The 25811-nt window shown below is 35.9% G+C and overlaps 2 protein-coding genes across 13 annotated transcripts in view; one reads left to right on the top strand and one right to left on the bottom strand.

Annotated features, from left to right (window-relative positions):
- Window positions 1–25811, bottom strand: part of tmem132e (transmembrane protein 132E) — a 1079249-nt gene that overhangs the window by 638888 nt on the left and 414550 nt on the right. The gene's annotated exons all lie outside the window — the stretch shown is intronic.
- LOC147844446 (uncharacterized) overlaps window positions 1–25811 on the top strand; it is a 528585-nt gene that overhangs the window by 291938 nt on the left and 210836 nt on the right. The gene's annotated exons all lie outside the window — the stretch shown is intronic.

Below are 25811 nucleotides of genomic sequence, written 5' to 3'. Positions count from 1 at the left end.
GTGTCTCTTTTTATTTTCTTATGAGGGCAATTTCAGCTTACAGACCCTTCAGGATTTAGCTTTTCTGCTAATTTAACACAAAATCAAGCAAATGTGCCAACATATTGTGGAGCTCAGAATATTTATTTTATTTCCCCAGATTTAAGTGGTTAGTACAGGTCGCTGGTTCGAGTCCTGGTGTTGTATTGAAATCTGACTCTCTGGACAAATCTAACTCTGATGAAGCTACAATCAAATAATTTTGGAAAATTACTCTATAAAGCAGGATATGACATACAGTTGTTTTTTTGTGTGAATTTTTAAACCTATGTTTGTACATTTAAATCAATTTGCACCATGAGACAAGTTATGAGACTTGTTTTAATGTCTTACTTTAATGTCGTTATATTAAAAATATGCTTTGAATTATATTCTGCAAACACATAACATCATAAGTTAATATTACAGTAGGTTAGATTTAGGTCCTTAGCAGTAAAGAACAATGCTATTTTGATGTCCAATAAAAATATAAAATGACATTGATATTTGTTGATTTTAGGTTGCGTTGGAAAATGACCAAAATCTAACGTTGAAAATCTGAAACCAACATCATATTAACATTAAATATACTGACATTTACTGGTCTAAAATCCAAAAACCAACAATATCAAGCTGTTTCATCATTAGACGTGTGGTTTAATTTAGAGAGGTTTGCGTGCTTATGATCAACTTGGCTGGCACCTCATTAGCTCAGTAATCTGCCCTATTAGATGATAACGGAAGCATTATAAAATGAAGTTTTTCACTCCAGTTATTTTTGTCTTAAAGTACCCCCCCCCCCCCCCCCCCCACTTACCCTTACTTCCCACCCTTTTTTCCCGACAGGGTGAAACGGTGGTCTAGTGGCCAGCACTGTTGCCACATAGCAAGAACACCGCTGGTCCAACGTTCCTATCGGGCCGGTAGGCATTTCTCTGCGAAGTTTCCATATTCTTCCCATGTTCGCATGGGTTTCCCCCACCATCCAAAAACATACACCATAGCCAATCGACTAAACCAAATTATCACCCAAGACAACCTTAGTTTATACTTCTAACACAGCTACAAGCAGGGGAGTTCTCGAGACCTACCTGAGCTCAAACTCCCCTCTCGCCCTTCTAACCGAGGGAACCCCAGGCTTGAGGATATAATGAATTATTTATTTATATATTATAAAGAATATATATATATATATATATATATATATATATATATATATATATATATATATTATTTATATATTCAGCATTTTCTTACAATGCAAGCAATTTAATTAAAACACTTTCAATTAGCAAGGAACACAATAACAATGTTTCAAGGGGACCCTCAAAAGTGAAAGATTCGTTTATTTAGGTTAGGGTTTTTTAGGCTAATAAAATACAAATAAGAAAGGAATCAGGATGGTAAAATTAAATAACAAAAACTCACCTTTTAAAGATCACTTACAACTTCACTGAGAAATAATCTCACTGGGGGTCCATCATGTTTTTGGACTACTTTGAAACATTTCTGTTGTGTTAAATTCTTGTAAGAAGTGCATTTTTGTAAATTGTTTCGCTGTGAGAAAATGCTGCGTGTTTTATTCATTTGTTTACTTTGTATGAAAATGCAGCACATTTTTTTTCATTCGTTTGCATTGTGAGGATTTGCAACATGTATGCTGTCAAACGGATGAAGATCTTTTGTTAATTTGCTTTAAAACTTGCTCGTTTTTTGTAATTGCATGTGTTTTCTTGAATTGCAGCATGTTAAGCTCTCTCGGCCACCGTATGTCACAATCTAATCCATACAGATCACTGGAAAACTACAAATCTGCCACCAAAGAAACTACAAATCCTGTCATGCACCACACACTCACACCTGTTCCGGTTCTTCTTTGATTACACACACACACACAGCTCAAAGACTGCTTACATGAACATTATATACAGCAAACAAAGACACAGCCTTTGCTGAGTCTTGTTATCTATTAAAACTGTGACGTTACAACATGCTATCCCTTGCCTTTTCTAGCCATGTTTTGACCCTTGCCTTGTTTTATTTTATTGTTTATCCTGCCAATACTGACCGCTCACCTGTTTATTGAGCATGATTATGGGGTATCTGTATGTATCTGTTTACCCCTGTTTTGACCGTTGCCTGCCTAATACTCTTATAAATGAACAGCATGTGGATCCTTAACCCTGTTGTCCAGCGTCCTGCAGTTACAGCGTACCAGTTAGATAATAATATAAAATATAAAATAAAATTCAAAGCAAAGATCTCATACAACAACATGAAAGTGCACAAGTCTCATAAATGATGCTAACTGATTTCAATTTACTCCTGTTCCAAATTCAGGTTTAAAAGGTCACATGAAAACCAAATTAATGCTGATGTTTAGCTTGCTCTGTAGAGTCATTTTGCTAAATTATTTGAATATAGCGTCATCAGAAAGGTTTTTCATGGGAGGGGTGGCCCCCACAATCCAAAGACATGCGATAAAAATATTGGAGGCTTGTTTCATCTGTGGCTACCCCTGATGAAGCAGGGAATAAGCTGAAGGAAAGTGTGTGAGTTTATCGAAAGTGTTCATTCGGTGTGCATTGCCGATTTGTCAATCATGTCTTTCATCTGGTGTGTGAATTAATAAACTACTATATATTGTATACATGCATCTGTCTTCATAAGCATAGCCCTCTCTCTCTCTCTCTCTCTCTCTCTTTCTCTCTCTGACACACACACACACATGCTAGCTTTGCATCTTTTGCATCATGTTAAGATGTGTTAATCTGTGTACATTTTCTCAGCAAAACAATAAAAAAAATGCTGCTAAATTTGTGAAAACTTGCCACATTGTCAATGATTTTAGTACAGTGGCGCCCCCAGAAAATTTTCTCTGGGGTGACCAGAAAATGGCACTTCAAATCGTGGGGTAGCACACAAAAAATAATGAATTTAGTGTAATGTTATATTTTTTGTTTCTGGTATATGAAATAATGTGGTTTGAATCTGTTTAATTAATTACTCTTGTAATATTGCAAATTATTCCTTATAATAATTCAGTAAAGCACATGTGCAAACCAAATAATATTTTTTTTAGTATTTTAAGTTTGAAACACTTCATATATATAAATAACTTTTCAGTTATTTTTCACTACATTTATTGTACATCATACAGTATATGCCATGTCTAAAATTAATGAAGATTCATGAATTAATTAATAAAACAAATGAACTAACTGAACAAAAGGCATTACTATATACATACACACACACTCACTATACAGAACGCATGAGCGACGCGTATTTTATCGGCGTGCATGCAAACAACCGGGAATCACACAGGAGTTCGTGAGGCGCACGGGAATGGTTTTCTGCGCGCATGCGTCAGTTTGCTTTCACCAGCGTTGTTTCGGTTGCACATAGAGAACGCGTGCAAAAGATGCCAACTATGAATAGCCTCTATTGTCTTTATTCAGGGATTGCCACTCTAAGTATTACACTTGCATAAAGTAAATTGTATCCCAATGCTTTTACTAGGGGATGTTTTTTTTTTTTTTTGCACCATCTCTGCGTGCTGCCCCCAGCTGCCCCTCTGGGCGATCGTCCATGTTGCCCATGCCTAAATCCGCCACTGGGGAAAGGGGAGAGGGGCAGTGAATCAGCTACGTCATATTTTTTTTAGAAATATTGAGAATTTACATAAGTACACTTAAATTAATAATATCAACAGCAAAATCATATTAGGGTGGCCACAGGGGTGGCCAGAGTTTACCCAGGGGTGGTCGTGGCCACCCCTTGGGTGCGCGCCCCTGTTTTAGTAGCAAAATATGAATATTATTATTTTTTGCTGAATGCTGGAGAGACAAATTTGAAAGTAAATAAACTTTATTAATTGTGTCAGCATTTGTCTTTGTGAACTACTTAAAGTTAACAAAATACTTAAAGTACACATGAAATCATATCTAACCATATTGATGTTAGCTTACATTGCTAGGGTTATGGTGAACAAATCATCTGTGCATTTCATATAGAAACATTTTTTGTTGTTGTCAGAAACTAAAATCTAAAATTGAAATCTGAAAATGAAAATGCAGGCTTTTGCTTTACATTGGGATGCTTATAAGGCTGACAGGGTTTATATAAGGTATAAAGTCCATCCAGGCGGTTGTTATAGCAAAATAATGCCTGACAGGTTTATTGGCAATGCAAAAAGGAACATTGTGGTATAAAACTAACGACTTTACTCTGCGAAAACAACCTCCTGGATGTACATTATCTTGTTTATTACACAGCTACTTGCCACAAACCTTAAAAATTAGACACACAATATTGTTCTGAGCTGTAATATATATATATATATATATATATATATATATATATATATATATATATATATATATATATATATATATATATATATATATATATATATGTATATATATATATATATCAGAATTATAGAATAACATTTTTGAGATGCAGGGTCCAGAGTTTAAATTAAACTATATGATTAATTCAATTAGCACATAACATTTCTAAACATGTCTCAGGAAAAAAAAAATGTTACAAGTGAGCAAAATATGTCAGTGAAAGACACTTGAGTATTACATTTCAGTAAAATGCATTTTAGATTATTTTCCAGAGATGGGTTGTGACTGGAAGGGCATCCACTGCGTAAAAACGTGCCGCATAAGTGCGGTTCATTCCGTGGTGGCGACCCCAGATTAATTAAGGGACTAAGCCGACAAGAAAATGAATTAATGAATAAATGAACATTTTAGATTAAATGTAAAAAAAAAAAAAAGGTCTGTAAACCAAGGAAAAAAAAGTAATATTTTTTATATACGTAGGTATTTATTAATCTGTAAATGCCAAGTCTTGACAAATGTTATAGAATATGTCTTTAACATAATCACTAACACTTAAAAAGCAATGATAAACATTATTTTGTGCTTGTTTCTTCTCGTCGTCATTTTTTCCGCTCAGTTTTTCTACGCATGAAGAATAATATTAGATTTATTTCATTTTCGCGGTCCAATTTCCAAAATAAATCCGGTATAAAATAGGGCAGGCAATTAGGCAAAGGCCATGGCTGTGTCAGTGCATGGATTCATGTTCTTTTGGTGGTCTCGCAGGTTACTTTAGAAGAACAAACTCAAGAACTGTGAGAACAAAGAACGCATATGCAAAATGAGATGCTGCGAGCTTCCAGTTGATCACACGACCTTTCACATAAAAACAATTTTAACTTTAATAAAATTATTTTTAAAAACTAAGTGAAAATTTATAAATATTTAAGTACTAAAGCACTGTCAATGATGATAATTTGTAAAATGTCAAAAAAAATAATAATAATAAAAAAGAAATTGCTTGCACCACTAGCGGTTTGTGGGGGCCCCATAGTGGTGGCGGAGCCCTAAGCAGCCGCTTAGTCTGCTTATAGGAATGACAGGCTCTGGCTGTAATAGTTTATAAAATAATTAATTTAACACAAAGCTGACATAAATGAAAATGTCTAAATGGAGCATACATTAACCAACATATTATTCAGTCACAATATGCCACCAAACAGTAAAAACACAAAGCTGAAATGAAAACAAAAACTGTATGAAGCGTACACTAACATATATAGGCCATTTAGTCACAAGATGGAGCCAAATATTAATATGATTGTGGATGTCTGTATATGTAAGTAAACATTTTTAATGACGGCATTTCCAAAGTACCTGGATGAGTCTGTGTTATTAGTTTTAGGGGTTGTTTTCAGGGAAAAACATACCATGAAATGTGAAATTGGATCGAGTATTCCAGCTGCATCATACTCTGTGATAGCACCTGAATACACTTCATCTTTCTATCACTTGTTCTTTTTGTATAATATTTTTCTTAAATGATTTTGAACATGAATGTGAATAATGATATCTGATCACGTACATGTTCAGTCACATGATCAGATATCTCATTGACTTTACCGTTTGAATATAACACCAATATATTCTTGAAAGATATGATGACTTCCCCACTGTGTTGCGCAAGAGAATGACGCAAGACGCTCACAGCATTTAATTCACCCTCCTATTCTTCCCGATTTAGGCTCCTGTAATTATTATTTTCAACCAGCCGCAATTACAACACGTCAGAGATCAGACACGGCTGTAACTGCGATCAGTTCATCTGTTTCAAACCAGAGTGACACAGCGATCTAAAACAACAGACAAGCCACACATCATCACTGCTGTGTCTATGGCAACTGTTCAGCTGAATGAGCAGTAGTGATTCAGGCTGCTTTACGGATTCGTAGTCGCCTCTCGCTCTGCAGTCGTCCTGCTAATGGCTTTTTTTAAAGGAGAGAGAGAAAATTATGCACTCTGATTCTGATCTGAGGCCAGTTGTGCGGTCTGATTGCTAATGAATACGGCCTGTGTTTAGGTGCAGGAAGCTGATCATGGATCAGCACAAAAAGGCACTAATGGCAGCGTTATAACAGCTCATATTACAGACAGACTAAAGTCTGATAATAAAGTTATGAAATGATCCTTAAAATTACGTATTGACTTCCTCTACATCATTTCTGATTGGCTTGAAATAGCATTAACTTCCACAGTCTGAGCAGGTGGCCAAAACTGGCACCAGCAACCTCTCGAATGCAGCTGTGTCTCCGAGCATGAGGAAAAAGCATTGACTAATTGAGTATGATAACAGATAGGAGTTAAAGCTACAGAATTTAAAGAAACACTCCACTTTTTATTTGAAATCTTGATTTTATAAGTCATCTGGAGTTAGGCAGTTGAGTTTTACCATATTTGAATCCATTCAGCCAACCTTGCAGTTTGGCGGGAGCACTTTTAGCTTAGCATGAATCATTGAATCGGATTAGACCATTAGCATCTCACTAGATTTTTGATCGTTTTTCATGTTTAAAGCTTGGCTCTTCTGTAATTATATTGTGCCTGCTTGATAACGCTGGTAACTACAATAGGTAATGGTGTTATCATTGTGCAATCAATAAGTATTATCATTGTGCCTGCTGCAGCCATGGTACGGCAGCAATGTCCCTTGATTATTATACCAGAATGAAATTTGGGCTTAAAAAAATAGAAACTTTTTTTTGGTCAATTATAAGACAATGTGCAACGACAGAAGAGTTAAGCTTTAAATAGGAAAATCATCAAAAGTAAGATGCTAAAGGTCTAATCTGATTCAATGATCTAAGCTTAGCTAAGCTTAAAGAGCCTCCGCTTGACCCAAAGATTGGTATACGTCGAAGCATGCTAATAGGACTTTTAATTTGCAAGTAACGCTTCCGGTGAACTGTGTGCCAATGCAAAAACTCCCCACTGGTATATCCGATATAAAGTGGGTCTCAGATTGTACAAAAAACACTGCATTAAATTCCATTTTCCCTGCCATATATTTATAATATGAGCATTTATTTTACCACAATATAGTCAATGGAGCTTCTGCGTTAGCCTGCCGATGACAGGCGAGTGCGGGCAAACAGCTTTTTGTCTCGTTTTATGCTTGAGCAACTAAATAAATGCCAAAGTCTGTTTAACTGATTGTATTTTAATTACATTATCACATAGATGCTGTAAAAGGAACCGTATAAGTTGGAAACAAAACTCACAATACCAGGTGACCGGAAGTTTATCAGTATGGAAACACACTAGCTCGGCATGTACCCTATGGATTGAAAAATAATTGTTAAACTCAACTGTTTAACTTGAGGAGAGTTTAACTCTCTATGATACACCCTGCGCAATAAGGCACAAGACGTGTTTGTCACGATTTGTTGCTATTTTTAGACCAGCGCAATTGTAATTTTCATGTTTTGCACCACATTGTTCAAATAGCAAATACATTTACGCCACTTTGTGGACTCATGGGTGTGCTGGTCTAAAAAGGAGGTGTGTTAAGGCGCATTGTTGACGTGTTGCTATTTTGAGAAACTGAAATAGACCACGCCATTGACTAACTAAAAGCTGGTATAAAGTTTAGCGCAGAGCGCAAGAGATATGCTCCTATGCAGGTCCAAATGCTTACACATTGCTTAAAACACACAGGATGTACTGCATTACACAAACATTTTTACATATGAAAAAAAATAGGCTTAAAATGTTACAAAACTTATTTTCTACATGAATATAAAAAACATTACCTCCATGCCTCATCTCGGGGGGCTTTTTTTCAGTTTATTCATGACAATTTGCATTTGTACAATGTTATAATTAGTATTCTGATATGCATATTTTTATTTGTTTTAATAAAAACAAATTAAGACTTGTCCACAAGTCAGGTTATGGAGACGCATGCGTCACTTTATGGGGTAAAACAATAGGACGTGTGTTTGGATATAACTCCACTATAAATCCACTTTTTTTTACCACACTTCATTATTATGGTTCATTTATTCATTTGCTTGAAATTAGAACTGAATTTAGAAAGATTTTTGAAACAAATCTTCATCAAATCTAAATTAAATATGTAGGCTAATGGATGTCTTCAGTGGAGTGCGCACAAAACCGTTTGCTTATGAAAGTAAAGGAGTGAAGGAAAGAGTAAAAGTAAAGAGACCGAATGGAGGAGGCTCATTCTTTATCCTTGCACTGCAGATAATCTGTTTAACTGTTTTCTCACTTGTAAAGTGTTCAGTTTTTCACTTACAAAGTCTGCCATGTAAATAGCAAATTTGCCATGGTGTGACACAACTGACTTTTAAAGGATTGAGAGATGAGACTCTGAATGGTTTATTGCACGTTATGCTCAAAACACACCCATAACTGATTAAGAGAATAAGCAGAACCCTGTTGGACCATGTTACTGGGGCGCAGATTGTATTTTTCCATCCATAAAATAGCAAAAGTGGATTCAGACATGCCCTTAATGCTTTTGTGCCATGCGCTTGACTTTGAAGCTCAACTGTTAAAATAGAGCCCAAGGTGACTTGTAAAATGAGCCTATTTGCAAAAAAAGTAGAGTGTTGCTTTAACAATTGACAGTCTGAAGAACCCTGTTGATGATGCTGATTGACTGGAATTTTTAGATGAACATTTATGTTCATGGTTATGATTGAGCATTGCTTCTGGGTCTTAATTTACCACAGCATCCACCTGTGATTTTTTTCCCCTTCTCCATTTTCTATAATTGCATATACAGGAGTTCTAGAACGCAAACATCACTTGATTGCACGCAGCTGAAGTACAGACGGCTCCTCATTTCTGAATCAGCAAATGTTTGCGTTGTAATTTCTGGGGTTAGAGTGTATGAGGGCATGGGTTGTAATCATAAGCTCCCTTCACATATCAGAGATTTCCTACTTCCCACTTTCCAAGTCGTAATTATGAGTTTATCACATTTAATTGCTCTACTGTAAACTTTCTCCACGCTTTCTATTTTCGTCAAGGTGTTAAAAAAACATTCCTTGGAGACTTTGGTTCGCACTGATTTGTTGGCTGGCATCCATGATGACGTAAATCTCCCATCCCAGCACAACCCAATAGTGCAATGCTGGATCGAGATCTGGTGTCTATTAGGGAAGGGTGGGCATTTGAGCATAGCAAACTCATGCTGGAAGTACCATTGCACGCACACTGTGGTCATCAAGGGATGGACACAAAGCTGACTGTGGTGTTTAAATGATTCTCAATTGGACCTAACAGCTCAAAATGAGACAAAAATATGCCATACACAAAATGGGAGTCACTTGACAGATTTCCCATGAGACAAGACAGGAGACTGAGCTCACAAGATGTTTGACTTTAAAGAAATCCTCAGTAATAAAATGTATGTTGATAAATAATGTTATTCAACTGAAAAATTGTGGGTGCATTTTGAAATCTACTTCATAAAATAAAACATTTTTCAAACAAAACTATTTCAATAAATGATATGTAGAAATAAACATGTAAATACTGCAAACATTTTTCACACAAACTTAAATGACAGGCAAGTAACTGGAAAAAAATTATAAATAGTATATAGAAATAGATAATAACACAAAAATATAATTTAAGTGCAATAAATAACTGGAATAATTCACTTTAATCAATGTAATTTTTAAATCAATGTGTTTTAAAACTCCAAAAAAAACAAACAAAAACATCTTCACATCTTTCTCCAAGCATTTATGAGGGTAGTGTAAAACACAGAACATCCTAAGATGGTCACATTTTTTTTCAACACAGGCTCATTGTGACTGCACCCAGGTCAACATTTGTAGAGACGCAAAATATGTACTCAAAAGATTTTTAACTAAAAAAACTAAAAAAAGTTTACAAAATTTGACATCATAAGAAATGTACACAGAAGCCTCTGATGGATTTGCAAAAACAAACTTTGATTCACTGTATCCAGAAATGTTGACTTGGGTACATATCCAAAATAAGCAAGGCTTGGATTTTGTTCTTTTTTTTTTTTTTTGTCTTTATTTGGATATGCAGGTGTCCTTCACTATAGCGCAGATCACTTTTCACAGCTTTGCAGTTTTGCACTTTTTTTTGTGCAATTTGACATGCTTTTTTTCTACAGCACATTGTGTTCTGCATCCTGACTGTAGATCTCTATTGTCAATCAATCTCTTCTATGGCCTGTCACTTGTACAGTACAGAATGCGTTCAGTTGCCAAATTAACATAAATCTTTGATCGCTAGCAGTGTGACTCTAAAGTGCTGTACTGTATGTTTGCAAGTTTTCTCCCCACAATGTCGACAAAGAGTTCTGCACCGTTAAAGACACCTGGTAGCACTCGAAAGGTAGAGGAAGATGCTAACCATCTCACAAAAAGTTGAACTTCTGGACATGCTAAAGGAAGGTAGAAGTTACACGGCTGTAGTGCACCATTTCAAATTAGGTAAATGAGGATCAAATGGTTTTAATCTTTGGTTTCATTCTATAATATTTGACTTATTTTTCTATGAAGGTTTGTACTTTGAGAGTGTTTAAACGAGATAAAAGAGTGAAAATAATGCCTGTCTGAGAAAAGTGTATAAAGTGTGTAGTGAGGGGTTTTACAGCCTTAAAACATCTATAATAATTGTGAAAAAATAAAGATGACTACTTTAATGATTTCGCCTATTGTGGGTTATTTTTAGAACGCTAGTCCCGTAAATAACGAGGGACCACTGTAACAGAATGGAGAGAGGAAGTGTAGTTGGAAAGAGAGAAGGGATCGTAAAGGGCCCATGAGCCAGAAACTGAGGTCTGGTACTCTGAAGTGCAATGCTAAATGCTATATTAACCCTTTTCTGTAGATTATGAGTAACAATAACCTGTTCATAATTAATAACATAATTCTTTTCAGAAGCACTACAAAAGGGTTACACACATTTAACCTTCGACCACTCTGTTAGTTTCATCATTGCGCTGATAGAAGAACTCTGACAGGAGTGTCACCAATGTATACTTCGTCTTCTGCTGCTGTAGCTCATCTGCTTCAAGGTTTGAGGTGCTCTTCTGCAAACTTTGATTTTGGTATTTATTTGAGTTGCTGCTGTCTATCTGCTGTCTATGACTGGTAATTCTCCTCTGACATCAACAAAACATTTTCACCCACCATATACTGTCACTCACTGGATATTTTTTTTTTTCCTGGACTCTTCTCTGTAAACCAAAGACATGGCTGTGCAAAAATCCCAGTAGACCAGCAGGTTCTGAAACACTCAGATCACAGGGTCTGGCATCAACAACCATGCCACTTTTTAAAGTCACTTCAGTCATCTTTCCTGCATTCTGATTCACATTTGGAACTTCAGCAGTCATGTTTATACACCGAGTAGCTGCCATGTGATTTTCTGATTAGTTATTTGTGTTAAACGGTTCAATAGCTAGTAAAATGGCAGGGGAGTATACAAAACAATGCAAGGCTTTAATGACAAGACTAAGACAAGACTGAGTGTGACACAAAATAAAATTTGAAGGATGAATGTGGGTGCAGGCGGAAACATCCTTATATTTGTGCAGGTTGTGGGAGAATACAATTATTTGCGGGACTCCCGCAAAATGAAAATATCTTAATATTAATTTACTAAAAACAAATGCTCTATAATTTATCTACTGCACAAAGCTGCATGGAGAGAGCTTTTAGGGTTTGCGGTCACATACTCAAGCAATATTATTCTAGCCCTCATCGGTGAATGACATACTACACTAAGTAGGCCTACATTCTTTTGCTATTTCTGTTTATTGTTAGTTTTTTAGTTACATATTGAAAATTGCCCTATTTCTATTTATTGAAAATGGAGAGGACTTGTGTTCAATGTTTGGACATTGCTGAAACAGTATTAGGTCAAATTATTTTCTCTTTGACCACTTGAATACTACAGGACAGAATCTTGCGGCAGGTTTCTACTTCAGTGCATTAACAATTTCTGATTTCCCTACTATAGATTACATGAAGACAGTATGTATCAGATACATAGTTTTCAAAAAACTATGGAGACCTTGGATATTGCTTCTGTTAAGATGTTTATATTCAACACAGGCTCTCTGAAAAGATTTGCTTCAGCCAACATTTTTTTGTGAAACTGCAAAAACATACTTCAAGATGTGATTGACTGCAGTTTAGGTAAAAATAAACAAGTGGTGCTCGCTGCAGAGCCATTTGAGCAGAGCTGAGCTCCAGCGAGGGGGAGCTTCAGCTTGAGCTCCACCTTTTTTGCACTTCTTCTACGAGTGATGTCACTGGGGGTAGGGTTAGGGGTGGGGTTGGTGTACGCATTAAAACAGCTTACAGGAGGCAGAGCGAGAGCTCATGCTCCCCCTCGCTGGAGCTCAGCTCTGCTCAAATGGCTCTGCAGCGAGCACCCTCTCAAAATAAATGCTACAGGGCAGTGTGATGCCAACAACTTTTGTTCCTTTTTACAGAAATAATAGTAATATAGACATTCTATAAGCTAATAAATTATAATTTTTTATGCAGGTCATTGCACAACACCTATTAAATCCAACAAAATAATGTAACAGTGTCAATGGTTTGTAATCAGTTAAGTTGACTTAATGGGTGGAAGAAAAAAAAAACTGGGTGGGAGCTCCTCTTTAAATGGCATGTACAGAAGCTGATCTGGGATCAGTTTATCATACGGATATGCGTTCATTGATTCAGAAGTTGCATAGGAAAGGCAATGATCAACACATATCTTTATTGGAAAGAAAGCAAATGCAGACATTGGTATATTAATTTTAACATGCTTTCCGGATTAAAAATATGGGAGAAATATGGAAAAATACTTAAACTTGATCATAGCGGGATAGAATGGTAAAATACAGGAGAATCCCAGAAAAAAAAGAAAAAAAAACTGGAGGGTTTGTGAAATGAACAGGAAGTGTTTGTGAAGGAACACAAAATATTTTTACATTCCCTCAAAAAAACATTTTTGCCAAATAATGCAAGGGATGCAAGATTTTTGCAAGGGAGTGCAAAAACTTAAAAATATATATATTTTCCTGTCTCTCAGTTTTTTTTTTCATCCCATTCATTTTTTTATCTCCCACCTAGCTTTTTTCTTTAACTCAAATTCCCAACTTTAGGTACAAAAGTAATGAAAGGCCCCATTGAGAGCTTGTGTAGCTTTATTTCTGAGAGTACTTAAAGCCACAGATTAGGAAGTCATGCAGTAATGACAACATGGCAGATGTAGTGAGTGTGAATTCCATTTATACTACTCACATTCATACTATATAGAAAATACTTCAGTGACAGCTATGAAGTAAGTTCAAATTCAAATGTAGTACCTACTCAGTTGACTATTTCATAAATAGCAAAAAAAGAAAAAAAAGAAAAAAAAAAGAAAAAGAAAAGGAAATAAATTGTCACATTTTAAGCTTAGGGCCTGTTTAATTCGAAAACTTAATCTGCACATTTCCCAGATGTAAATATAATTTAAAGCCATTCATGTTCAATATCTATTTAGGAACCCATTTAAGATAATTACCATAAGACATGAAGGGAGGAATAGATCTAGGTCACAGCAGCTACAGTATTTGTTTACATTTTGCTCAATTAAAACCCTGTCATGTTGTGGACATTATTAACCCCATAACTGTGTATATGTGATATGCAAATGATTAAGGACCTCTAAATTATCAACATGCTCAAAACTTTGCCTGAAAACCTCTTATAAATCTGCTACATGCATAATTTACCATTTTATCTGCTTAAATCAGAAAACTAAAAATATCATCTTACTGAAGATCCAGCATTTGCTTTGAAACACAGTCCAACAGATTATATGCATTGCAATGAGTCGATATAGTCGAATCAAAGTAAGTGTGAACACCAAAACTTAGTAAATTGATATTATAAAAACTGAGTAATGAAACTGTCTTAAATATTTCAGGTGACATAAGGTGTAATCAGATGTGAGAAAATGTTTTAGTTATTTTTAAATATATTTTAATTTTCTTAAAGGAGGAGGAGACGGGGGGCTTACCACTGTGACAAAGCCAGGGAAGCTGCGCTGTCTGCGACAGAGCCAGGGCCTGCTACCATCCGCTAGGAATGAGGAGGAGCAGGGTACAGCAGCATTCCACCAGCCAAAGGAGAAGTTGCAGATCCTAGAGCCATACAAGTGGATAGATTCCAATACAGGTCTCCCAGCAGATATAAAGGCTGTCGCTATCCAGCTGGTAGAGGACCAAGAGGATATTTTCGCTCTTTTTCCTCTTTTCCCTTTTTGCAGTATCTCCTGTCTCCTCGCATTTTCCTCTCTCCTTCCCATTCCACCCCATCTAATCTTTCCCAGGTTTCGCGGGTGCTGTGATGGCCTTGGAGTATACACTGACTTGAGGTGCCCCCAGCCTGCCAGGGGTGATGGGGGTATGAAGAGAGTGGGATGGGGCAGAGAGCCATGAGGGAATGTAAGGCCGGTGGCATAACTGTTAACGACTGTTACCTGTTTGCCCCACCTGTCTCTAGTCTCAATGGAAGAGTTCTGGATCGTAAAAGTAGGAAAGAAAGCTGTGAGAGAGGACCAGGCTTGGACACGTTATGTTTGTTTTGCTTTCAGTTAGGCATTGGTAACAGTGAGGATTATTAATTTATTTCATTTGGTAGGCATTTTAATTATTCAATTTTTTATTTTTAATTACATATATATTGATTGATATTTTGCCGTTTACGTACACTAATCATTTCCAACTCATTTACATAAAGCCCAAATTTAATTGACAAGAGTAATGACTGACAGGTCTGAGGCAAAACATTTACTCTTTGAACCTTCAAATGTTTCATGCATCCCACCAAAAGACAATGTTTTAATTATCCCCGCTCTGCCCTAGTATACACTAATTGTCAAAATGGAGTGAGAGTTCTATCAACTTCCTTTTAATCAACTTTTGAGGTCCCTGTAGGACATCTGTCTACAACTTCTTCAGCATGAAAAGATAGCAAAAAGTATTAGCAAAATGAAATGTGCCATTTTTTTAAGCAAATGATCCGCCTCATTTGAATACCAAAAGACAAACTGTGCCGCTTCACCTCTTTCATTTCGAACAAACCAGCAGCGAGTGGAAAAGTATGCGGAGCATGAAAAGAATATTAACTCCCAAATTCCTACAGAGCAATTCCACCCATTAAAGGCTGATTCTCTGTTTTGTTTTCATCACCAAAGAGAAAGACTTGAAAGCAACTCATCTCTGCAGGGTTGACTGGCTGTTTCTATTAGTTTTTCCCTAGAGTTGGGAGAGATTAGGTGGCTTGCAACCATACCACTGAGAACATTTTCATGCTGGGCTAATTCTCAATAAATTCACATAGAAAATTAATCTCCAATGCCAGCGCACCATAGAAATTGCCTCTCCAAGAGCCCTCTACTGAGCAGCAATAAAATTATATTCAAAACTAAATTTGCTGACTCTTTGTTAAAGACCAGAACACTGTAGGTGCAATTTTTAAATTTTTTTTTTTTTTGTATTATTACTGAATATGAGCAGTAAGCGTATCCACTCAAAGTGTAAATAAACACTGTTCCCCTTACATTCATGATGTCTAAGGTCAATTGTATAAAGCAAACTACTGTAAAAGCAGTGCGCACAACTGCTGTTGGAGATTACTGTGCTTGGCTAACCATAAAATTGTCTGCTTTACATTCCTCAAAATAAGAGAATAAATGCTAACAAACTACACACAGAATGGAATTACTAATAATGTTAAACCACCGATAAAACAAATAATAAAAACTCTAACAGTAGACATAAACCTGAGCTACACAAAAAAGAAGAAAATAATGAGCAGCACAGAAAAGAAGAAAATATTGTAAGAAAATAAAGAAAAGAAAATATACAAATTATAAATCTACTTTAATAATAAAAATACTATCTTTCTTAAACTGAAGAAACATTCACACAACTATAAATGTAACGTATCAATTACTAATATGGAAATTAAAATTAGAAAACAACCTAAAGTTTTCAAAAAAGAGTTTATTGCTTTGTCCTAATGTTCATTCATTCATTCATTCATTCATTTTCTTGTCGGCTTAGTCCCTTTATTGATCCAAGGTCACCACAGCGGAATGAACCGTCAACTTATCCAGCAAGTTTTTACGCAGCCGCAACCCATCTCTGGGAAACATCCACACACACATTCACACACACACTCATTCACTACGGACAATTTAGCCTACCCAATTCACCTGTACCACATGTCTTTGGACTGTGGGGGAAACCGGAGCACCCGGAGGAAACCCACGTGAACGCAGGGATAACATGCAAACTCCACACAGAAACGCCAACTGAGCCGTGGCTCGAACCAGCGATCCAGCAACCGTCTTGCTGTGAGGCGACAGCAATACCTACTGCGCCACTGCTTCGCCCGTCTTAATGTTAGAATAAATTATAATAGCAGGAGTATAGAAGTTTTTTATCCATATTTAATGAACTGCATATATTAAAGCACAATTCAACCCTTTCAGATCTATGATCACACCAGTGTGATCGGCCTTGTCTGGTCTCTAAAGCATATAATCACACCAGTGTGATTAGGACATTCAGAGCGCACGTCCATCAACTGCTAAAATTCAAATCTGACGTTACAGAAAGAGGTGCACATTGCTTGTCATAAATTACAATTTTTCCGTGCTTTCAAACAAATAACATTTATTTTAGGTTTTAGACATTCAAATACAATAACATGGATGTCTATGGAGACGGCAATAATAATTATTTTTCAATATAACTGGACGATACACTTTATTTACGTATGATACACACTGTTTATGTTTCTTGAATATTTTCTCTATTCCTCTCCAAGATAAACACTAGCTTACCTGGATGTACCTATTTCGGCAGAAAATTCTAAATAAACATGACGTAAATTGATCAACTCAGATCTCTCCAGCGGTTTTTACTAGAAGGGATACAGCTGATATCAAAAGGTAACGAGAAGTATTAATAATATTTATTAAGTTACGCATTTATTGTATTTTATTAATATCTACCCCTAGCTCTAACCTAAACCCAACCCCTGTAATGTAAAAATATTATTTGTTGTACAGTGTCACAAAACATATAGCTAACATTAAAGCTATAATGACGTAAACATCCTTAGCTGTATCCCATTTTGACTTCACTGTGCTACAGGAGAGGGTGAAGTCTACATGGCATACAGCTGAGCATACTCAAGTCAATATAGTATAATTATTTTTTTTAAATCAGAGACTAAGATAAAGAATAATGAATGAATGATTTTCATTGTACAATGTATCATATTTAACTCTGATGCACAGAAACATTGTCTGTTATAAGCATACACTCCTGATTTTGTAATACGCCACCTTAAATGCTTGACCATTGGAAATGTTTTCATTGCTTGGAAAAATATGTGATTTCAGTATGTGATTTATTCCACCATGAGGTTACAGTTGTGTAGATTCATTATTTTTATATTTACATTTAGCTATTTCATCCTAAGTGTGGCTGTTAAATGTCATTTCCACAGTCCATTTGTGTAGACATCTCTGACAACTGACTGGTTAAGACAAATGAACAGCTGAAAAGAATTAAAGACTACAGTCTATCTGATCCATCCAGTCACTAATTATTGAATTATCACCAATACTTTAAGTTCCAGGAAGTGCATTATCACACAGGCTGTGGTTACGGTTATCACTGAATGATTCTATTTGAAGACTTGTACTTAAGCTACTACTGAAATACCAGACAGGTAATGTCTCCCCTACTGTCCTCCGAGACCCGCAGCAGACTGGAACAAAACCATTCAATCTGCAGCCTCTCGTATTACCGAAACCAATTACTGTAATCAGGTCCCTGTTGTGTTGCATTGGAAATGACTTCTGACAATAGATTATGTGGAAAGTAGTGCAGACGCTGCCTCTATACCTTAAATAGACACCGCATCAGTCTATGCGGCTGCATAATTAAACATGGGTAAATTGATTTCATTGTTAACTGTTGAACTAGATGTTAAAAGTCTGGCTAACTTTTCAGAATTGATATTCTAGAGACCTTTTTTCTTCTTTTGCAGACAACTTGGGTGCAACTCAAATAAACACTATAGACTGTAAAATATCAAAACATATTTCATAAGTTTCATGCACAATACTTTTACCATAGTGCATGATTAGCTCAGCTGGAACACCATTACCACTTATGATGCAAAGTGCCCTTTTCAAGCCAAACATGGTTCAATAAAAGCTTAAAAGCTGTGTAAAAGTATACAAATACTTCAACAAATGCATTCACATCAACACTATAGGCTATTAATGGGTTCAAAAACATTTGAGATGCATATCATTTTACAGTTGTACCCTGACCTTTCTTAAATGCATGTCTATTTTATTTTAGTGCATATCCCCTGGCCTCTGACACCACTGGGTGCTCTTTGACCTGGCTGGCCCCTGACCAAAGTCTGCCCATAGTTGATAGCTGTCAAAGATCACCACAAGATTTCTGACCGAACATCATGGGATAACTAAAAATAATCTTAACTGGATTGTAAAATTATAGTAGAGACAGAGAGAGAGAATAAATGAAGTTTTTTACAGGATAAGCTGCAGAGATTTCCTCAAAGTGGTTTAAAATCTGTACAGCTACCATTAGATCATCAGTTTATCAGTGGTAAGAAGAATCAATTTGTTGGAATCTTGGGTCCCAGTGATTTGTTGTATATAGAGAACAAAAGTGGTCCAACAACTGATCCCTGAGGAATCCCCTTGACCAGCTGGTGAACATTATATGCCTCGCCCCAGTGGAAAACATTAAAAGACCAGCTTGTGAGCCAAAACATTACGGCCAGTCTAAAGTGAAGTAAATAATTTGATTTGATCATATTTAAGAAATTTATATATATTAGGATTGATATGTCTATTTTAGTGTATCTTAGTTAGGTTTGGTTCATTGTATACTTTTTGTATTGTTTTTAGGGTGACAATTTTAACATTTGTCCAGGGACAACGGATGAAAGATAGGCTTTTGGATAATTCTGATGCATTTGCCGCAATGCTAATTAATGTACACTGCCCCTGCCAAATAAACAAATAAAAAAAAATCTATTAAAAATGCAAAAGGCTCTGAAATCACACTTGAAACTTTCTTCTCTAAAATTAGACTTTTTTTCCCCCCAGACTGTTGTGTATAGGCTTAGTCATTTTATTTTTATTCTAATAAATTGGTTCTTTTTATTGTCTTTAAAGTAAAAAAAAAAAACTGAACAAAGACACAGGAGCCTGAGAGAAAAGCAGGTTTTAGAAGAAACATTTAGACAGTATTTAGAGACTCTTCAAAACTCTTCGTTTTATCTTTGCCTAACAAGGCCACATACTAAGATCTGAGTAAATGAGATAGTAAGAAAACAATCTTTCTTTTGTAGCTAACATAAATACTGGAGAAATTGGAAGGAATAAAGATTTAAGCAACTTATACAGGTTTGTGGGTTACTCCCAGTCAGCAGTGGTCTGAGGGAGGGCAAACCACAAAACATCAACAGGGTATTGAGTGTCCAAGACCCTATTCACTAAATACCACATGAAACATTCAGGGTGTCCCTCGGTGGCTCTGCACTACACTGTAAGAAACGCTGGGTTCTACACAATCAATTTGTATTAGGGCAACATGAAGGAATTAAGTTAACATTAGTTTTAGCAAATTTAAGTGGATTGAACATAAAACAATTGGTGCTGCCGATCACTTGATGCAGAAGTATAAACCAGGCTTTAGTCTGCAATGCATTAAAACTTTTCCTTGCAAGCAACAATGGGCAGTAAGCGCGTATTCTCTCTCGCTCTCTCTTTCTCTCACGTGCGCACGCATTCAAGCAAAATTTCAATGTATTGTAACGAATTTAATTTAACGTCAATAGGCCTACATAATGGTCTATTTTTTAATTGAAACAATCTGCAATTTCATGTCAGCTTCTTTCTTGTTTTTTTTGCAAGCCATAGTTTTTGATTATTAGGTTTAATTTATTATATGTTTGAAACAAATGCGGCTCACTCGCTGTAAACAGCTGTGTCTCATTTCAGAGGTCTTTCAGTTCACAGCATAATCGATGCACCTATGCTCGACCCTTAAAGGTTTCATGGCAGTAACGTGCACTAGCAGTTATCTAGATTATTTAAACTGAACAATTAAATTTAAGCGTGGATGATTAGTTCGGCTCATCAGGTTTTCGACTTTAATCCCCACTTTTCTTAACCACTTTTATGAAACAGCCTCCAGATGACCTACAAGAATTAGATGCTTTGTTTCCAGTAAAGATTTAAAGAAACGTTATGCTTTTATCAGCAGCAGGGTGGATTACTGTAACGGACTCCTCTCTGGCCTTCCCAAAAAAGACAGTCAGAAAGTTGTAGCTCATCCAGAACGCTGCAGCCAAGATTCTGACCAGAAAAAGAAAATCAGAGCACATCACACCTGTCCTCAGGTCTTTACACTGGCTCCCAGTTACATTCAGAATAGATTTTAAAGTATTATTACATGTATATAAATCACTAAATGGCCAAGGATCTCAATACATTACAGATATACTCATTAAATACAAACCGAACAGATCACTCAGCAGGGTGAACCGGCTTTCAGCCACTGTGCCCCTCACTGCTGGAATCAGCTTCCAGAAATGATCAGATGTGCTCCAACATTAGGCACATTCAAATCAAGATTGAAAACACATCTGTGTAGCTGTGCCTTTACTGAATGAGGTCTATGCTACGTCCGACAGATCGCACTATTATGTCTTTCTTTTCTTTTTTTATTCATTTATAACCTGTTTTAACACATTTTAATCTGTTTTTATCTGTTTTTAATCATTTTATTATTTTTTAGTTTTTATTTTCTTATACTTGTCTTTTTTATTTTTGTTTATGTAAAGCACTTTGAATTGTCACTGTGTATGAAATGTGCTATAGTAATAAACTTGCCTTGCCTTGCCTTACATACATCTGTCGGTCCCTGTTTGAACCTTGCCTGCCTGATATTTCTAAATAATGCTGCATTTGGATCTTCAACACTGTTGCCACCCGACAAACATAAAACAATTAGGTTGTTCTCAAAAAAAATCTCAAGAATTGCGTGGTTATTTTCAATAAGCAGTATGAACAAGCAGCAAAAGTCCTTTACTGAGTGTTTATTGTTCAAGTTAATAGTCAGTTCTGTTTTTGGCTTATATTTATGTTCAGTAAACTGCACTGAAGTTCTTCTCTTATCGGCTTATCATCAGTAAACTAAACCGAAAGCTAGACTGAAAACGTGAACCCTGCTGTTTGCCTCCTGCAGGGCAGACACTCCATAGAGGAGTATGAGGACCATGTTCAATAAACTGCACTTGGGTTTTACACTTCAACTCACCATCAGTTTGCCTACATAGCACATGTATTTTTCATGAGCCTGGGCTGTCTTGTTTCAAAGCCTATAAAACACAGTCCTTTTTTAATACTTCAAATAAATCAAACTGCAACAATGGCATTGATCTTAACAAGTCAAGTACAAATAAGAAAGGTAGTCATAACACAATATGCCAAAACACAATAAAAGCTCTAAATACATTTTACAGTATATTAGATCATTCGCAACTGTCTCCTGTCACAGCGGATTTATGAAAAGCTGTTTAAAATTCTGAATATATTGGAAGTGTTTTCTTCCCATTCAGTGATTTCAGGGCTGATCATATTTCAATTTCATTCAATTTTCACATCCTCCGGCACATCTAAGATATCAGAATATCTGACAGTAACAGTATGATGTCTGAAGAAGCACTGAAAATAGAAATAGAGAGATTTGGAGACAACCCATGATTGAATATCATGCATCTGTAAGGGGGAAAAAAAGGAAAACACTGCTGGGATATACAGTCTTTTTTTAAAATGTAGCCTAGTTTACCCAACCATGGTACATTTCTGCACCTATGAGTCAGGCTAGGTGTTTAACATTGACACACTCATAATGTGTGTCTCATTTTGAAATCAGTTTAATTTTATAATTATTAATTAAAATGTATGAATTGTATTATCTTAACAATGTTGTATATTGCATTATTGTATGTAATAAAATATTTAGTTTACTTCTTTCTTTCTTTTTGACCTTGCATTGTCCAATAATTCTCAACACTGAAGCCAGTATTACAGGGAAACTACAGTACATAATACTGTACATCATTAAACATATTTGTTGGGTTGTGCTTTATCTTTAAACCCGAATTGTTCAAAAATATTCTTGAAATTGTGCATGATTAGTCTTGAAATGTGTGATGTGCATTACTTCTTAGAATCTTAGAAATTAAATTTCATCTCAATTTCAGCAGGCAAACAATTTGGACACAGCTAGATTACCCAACCATGACCTTTGTGAAGCAGGGAGAGCCAGATTTTAGAAGAGAATTGGCCCTGTTCATGAGTGCAAATGTACCCTTTGCACTGGAGTTTGACAGAAGGGAAATCTACCGCTGGATCACTGAGAAAACTGTAGGGGATTTCACATGCAGCGGAGGTACTTTTTCATAGTTCTTAGAACTATTGATGGCAGTTATCATGTTTTTGACATGTTTTTCTATCTTTTATTGTTTAATCTACATTTTAACACTTTTTTGCATAATTCTTTTTAATGCCTGCTTGAATTTAAACCACAATTCTGGCATCTTGTTTACAAATGAATGTAAAATTCAGTAAATTAACTGAAATTTTAATTGATTTCAGAATAAAATGATTGGCAAAAAAAAAAAAAAATCAAAAGAAAAAGTCAGCCATATTTGCTATTCTACATGATATTTAGTCCATGCAGTTCATCACTTTCGGATGATCAATTAATCCATCCATCTATTAATATTTAATTTACGTTTTAGCTTTGCAGATTCATTTTAATACTTCAATAATTTTAACCACAATTCTTCATGGTGTTAACAAATTATTTTCAAATTCAGTATATAAGCTGAATTTTTTTATTATTTCAGAATAAAATTCACTACCGAAAAAAAAAAAAAAAAAGATCTGTAACCTTAAAAAATTTACATTTTCAGAAACAAAAGTCAACCATATTTGCTATGCTCCATGATATTTAGTCCAGTTCAAAAGATCTCGACCTCCACTACAGTGGTACAAATTATTATATGGCAAATTATTATTACAAAAGTACTTTTTCATCAAAATGTCTTAAAAATGTAATGACGTGGTTATAAATTTATTGAACTGAGTATTGACCCTTAATGAAAAACCAAAAAAACTTCAGTTTGTTCCACTGTAAAAAAAAAAAAAAAAAACGATTAGAAAAATATTCATGACAATCATGTTTATGACAGATTCATAACAAGTTTATTCATAAATTTTTCTTTGGCTTAGTCCCTTTATTCATCAGGGGTTGCCACAGTCGAATGAACCACCTACTTATCCAGCATATGTTTTACACAGGGGATGCCCTTCCAGCTGCAACCCAGTACTGGAAAAGTTTATGACAAGTTTTGTTGTCAAATTAATATATATATATTTGCAAAGATAGTTGTCATCTGCATGCATAAAAGCTTATTCATAATCATATTCATGATTATAAAGTTGTTAAAACACCCCACTTGAACACCTCATTTAAGTAAAATGTTACGTACATTTTCATTTTCAGATGATCAATTGCTTTAAAGGTCCACAGGGGGAAAAAAAAAGTTGTTTATATGTTAGTTGCAATATGTTAGATTAATATTTATAAGCTAGTGTGCTCCAAAACAATAACAAAGTTCACATTCAGTACTTTTTTGCAATTTTTGTTTTCACAAATCCACCAAAGGTAGTGTACACTTTTTGAGATCTACATTTATTTCTTGCCAATGTCATTCACGCCTGCTCTTCTCATGTATATCCACCAGAAGCTGCTGTCAACTGACTGACTGACTGACTGATCGACTGACCCACCCTCTTCCTTCCCTAAACCCAACCAGTAGTATTTTCAAAAGCACCAATTGACGCGCCCAGCCACCATGTCCTCGCCTGATTTTTACCACCTTTTCAGATTTTACTATATTTATAGGGATGTCCCGATGATGTTTTTATTTTTTCCCTCGAGTCCAAGTCATTTGATTTTGAGCATCTACCGATACCGAAACCTAATCCGATACTAAATACATAAAAAGAAACAGATCCCGGATGTTCCTTATTTTTTATTTAATTCACCTTATTTTAACATTCAACAACTCTGTTAACAAACAGGGCACATCTGTGAGGTAGCATGAACAATCAAGTAATAAATAGCATCAATTCTTCACCTTTGGACTTTAGTCCAACTGTAAATATAAAAAAATCTAATATAAAAACAAATAGTCCCTCAGCTTAAAACACCCGGCAGGCAATGCCAAGTTTTCATATCTCACAGTCTGTTATGGCAACGTTGTTGTTATCAACTTTATAATACCTCCAGACCGCAGACATACTTGCGCTTTCTGCATCTACTTTACCAGTATTTAACCAATAGCATCTCTGCAACAAAGTGATGTCATGCTGCACGTGTTGCTGTTTTTGTGTGAAGGCAAGAAAGAGGTCTTACTTTGTGCCACCACATAGATGTGTTAAAAAATAATGAGAATATAAATGTATACATATATTTATATCCAAGTCTTGAACGGGAAGGAAATGTCCGATTCCAATTGAGTGAAACCGTGTGATGGGGCCTGATTTCCGATCATGTGATCGGATCTGGGGCGAGGCAGTGGAGTAGTAGGTAGTGCTGTCGCCTCACAGCAAGAAGGTCGCTGGTTCGAACCTCAGCTCAGTTGACGTTTCTGTGTGGAGTTTGCATGTTCTCCCTGCGTGGGTTTCCTCCGGGTGCTCCGGTTTCCCCCACAGTCCAAAAACATGTGGTACCGCTGAATTGGGTAGGCTAAATTGTCCGTAGTGTATGAGTTTGTGTGTGTGAATGTGTGTGTGGATGTTTCCCAGAGATAGGTTGCGGCTAGAAGGGCATCCGCTTTGTAAAAAACTTGCTGGATAAGTTGGCGGATCATTCTGCTGTGGCGACCCCGGATTAATAAAGGGACTAAGCCGACAAGAAAATGAATGAATGAATGATCGGATCTGGACATCTCTAATTCTCACCCTGTTATTTACTTGTTTATTTTATATTTTGGCTTCTGTTTTTGTTTTACCCGCTTTCTAAAACTATTCTTCACCAGACTCAGACCACATTGCCATGGGCATCTTTTCTCTGCATCTCAAGTTTGCAGAGATACATGGCGAGCTACTGGACAAACTCAAAAGTCTTCAGCTGGTAAGCGCAAAAAGGAACGGCGCTCATAGCGTTCGTTTTAAAGACGAAATGCCGCCATACATACTTCTGGCTACATAATTCATGATCTCCAGAAATGTATAAGGGTTAGGTTTTCAGAATGA

This window comes from Danio rerio, chromosome 5 (genome assembly GCF_052040795.2).
Source record: "Danio rerio strain M-AB ecotype USA chromosome 5, GRCz13ab, whole genome shotgun sequence".
NCBI classification, from domain to species: domain Eukaryota; kingdom Metazoa; phylum Chordata; class Actinopteri; order Cypriniformes; family Danionidae; genus Danio; species Danio rerio.
This window is presented reverse-complemented; position numbering and strand designations above follow the sequence as displayed.